Source organism: Falco punctatus (genome assembly GCF_963210335.1).
Source record: "Falco punctatus genome assembly, chromosome: 2".
Taxonomy (NCBI): domain Eukaryota; kingdom Metazoa; phylum Chordata; class Aves; order Falconiformes; family Falconidae; genus Falco; species Falco punctatus.
In genome coordinates this window covers 36,496,468-36,499,172 of record NC_137581.1, presented here as the reverse complement: position 1 = coordinate 36,499,172, position 2,705 = coordinate 36,496,468, and the positions used below count along the sequence as shown (strand labels likewise).

Sequence of the window (2,705 nt, the reverse complement as noted above, 5' to 3'; positions counted from 1 at the left end):
GTATCACCTTTTTACCTACGTCTGCATGTTTAGAGCTAAAGCATCTTTACTGATGTTAGCTTGGTACTTCCCATAATTTGATACCAGCTATCATGAAGTAAAGAGTCATCAAAATATATTTATTCATATTCTCTCAACCTACAGACCCCAAAGGAACCCCACTACATTATCAGCCAGAACACTAGAGAATCAAAGGTCGCAGATGATATATTCTTCCCTCTGTTCATTCTTCCTATACGTGCCATATTCTCAGGCAGAGTTACACTATTTGAATCATCAGGTTTAATTGAAATAACATGATTCTGTAGTCAATATCTTAAGAATAAACACAGCTAGAACATGCTGATAGCTTTTATTCCTGGTTGTTCTAACGCAACAAATGTAAAACTGTAATTGACCTGTCTGAACATTAAAAAAAAAAAAAAAAAAAAAAGGCAGCCAGAATGTTTCTGTCTTTCCTTTGGTTCACATTTTTCCTTGCAGCTTGTGGGGGTCTTCCTCTGAAGTAACATCAGAGATAGTTATGTACACCAAATGATGAAATATTCGGTGAAGAACCTTCTTAGTTACACATTCCTTTAATCCTGAGGCTGCCGAATTTCATTTATGTTTCATATGTTTAAGACTAGACTAATCAAAGATACGTCTCACCTGTCATAAACTTCCCTTTGGTGTTCTCCACCTGGGGTTCAAAATCTAGCTTATTACCTATTGACAAAATTTATTTATCAGAAGTGCTTTTGTTCATGAAATTTTGCATGGAAAAGCATATAAATATAAAATTAACCACCGTTTTAGGTCTATTACTGGAGTGTTAAGTCTTCAGCAGATGCAATGGATATCTAAGGTAGATTTTACTTAGAGGAATGTACAGTACTTCTCTGGGATGGCCATTGCATGTATAAATACAGCCCATGGCAGAAATAGTTGAGAATCTATTAAATTACATGTCTGAATTAATTGTACCAGTACATTCATATTTAATCTTATGTTATGCGTGCAGTCAAGGGAACTGGACAGCCACCCTTGTACGTCTGCTTTTTGTTTGTTTGTTTCTAAAGGCAGAAATTGCCAGTCTTTTGTCATAAAGCCAACTGGCATGTATCTCAGATACGCTGAAACATTTATTTGTTATTTCTTCCATCATCTACGCTAGGAAGAAACAGAAAATTATGGTTTTATTTTCATAGTTTTCCTCTGGCTCTGAAATGTCTTCATGTGCATTCCAGAGAGTTACTATGTTGTTTCCAGACATTGTTATCTGAGGCACTATGCCAGGGCATTAGAAAAACTGACTCAAGAATTACCTCTATTATTCAGAAGAAGGAATAGTTTTCTCTTCATCTCTTTGACAGAAATTCCTGGAAGCCAAAGCTACCTGGGTTTTTAAAGCTTAGTCTCAGTTTATGAGATATCTAGATAACTGTAGGCATGACTAATGACTCTCAAATGAAGTAATCTGTACTTTCAAAACTTTGGCTATGCTTACAAAAATATAGTAGCAAAAGCTCAATTACTTGTATCATTTGAAAGCTGCTTTTGAAAAAGAAGGAAGGCAGTACAACCTAAAATTTATGCCTGACTGTATGTGAAGTGTGCATATTATCAGACACATTAATTAGTTTTAATTGTTCAATTAACTGTATGAGGATTTTTAGTGAATTACAGATCATTTAGGTTATAGTAAATACTCAAAATCTACACCTTATTAGGTTTCATTAATAAATGTATTTTTATTAAATGTAAAATTTCTAGAAAGCTAAATTAAGATAGCTCTAAAAATAGCATTATGTAATGTTGAAACATAAGTTACAAAAAGCTATGAGCATTTGTGACTTTCATATTTAATGTCAAGACTGTTTCATGATAAGAATGTGTGTGCATGATGAAAAAAATATGTAAAGAATTTTTTGTCCTGAATCCATATATCCTCAATTTCATAAACTCCTTCACAAATTAGGAAGTCTCACGTCTCTGGTTTTCTGTGAAATTATTTCCTCTGAGTCTGCCTGTCTATGTCCTAAAAGAGTGACCTATGGCCATACAGTATGTCCTCAGTCCTTTTGGGAAATCAGTTTATCCAGCTTCACAAAGCAGGATCTATCAAAGTTAGTGATCTGGCAAAGTTCCTATACTGAGAAAATTTAAGGTTCATCTTACCTTCAGAAATGAGTCTAAGCTAATTGTCTGGGCTCCCTTAAAGTCAACAGACAGATATAAGCTAAGTCTGTGTTATCTGCTTGTAGAGTATTTCCATTTTCTGGGGCTAGATACACATCTGGGACATAGTCCTGCTCTGTCTTAGATCAGGATCTCACTGTTCACCTCCTTAACACCCTGACTTCCCAGCAGGTGAATCCAGTTACAGCCACAGCTCCGTGATTCACCTAGCCTGTGATCAGATTGAATCACTTGCAGGATTTGCCTTTCTCTTGCTATTCACGGTCAGGGCAGTTTAGAGGATTGCATGAATCTAGGACCCTAGTTTCAAGCTGGCTAAAGCTAAATAATCATTTCACAAACTACAGAAATATGGATTGTAAGGACCTCAAACACCCATCTGGTCATGTCTTTAAAAAGTGTATGAGAAGTATTCTGCTGGAACCAAAACCACATCAGATATCTGTTAGGGTATTTTTAGTACTACACTTTAAAATGTCCAGTGAATGAGATCCCATTAACTTCCTTGCAAGGCCATTTTTTTT

At 35.5% G+C, this 2,705-nt stretch overlaps 1 long non-coding RNA gene across 1 annotated transcript in view; it reads left to right on the top strand.

Moving 5' to 3' along the window:
• LOC308059127 overlaps positions 1-2,705 on the top strand; it is a 63,019-nt gene that overhangs the window by 45,569 nt on the left and 14,745 nt on the right. The gene's annotated exons all lie outside the window — the stretch shown is intronic.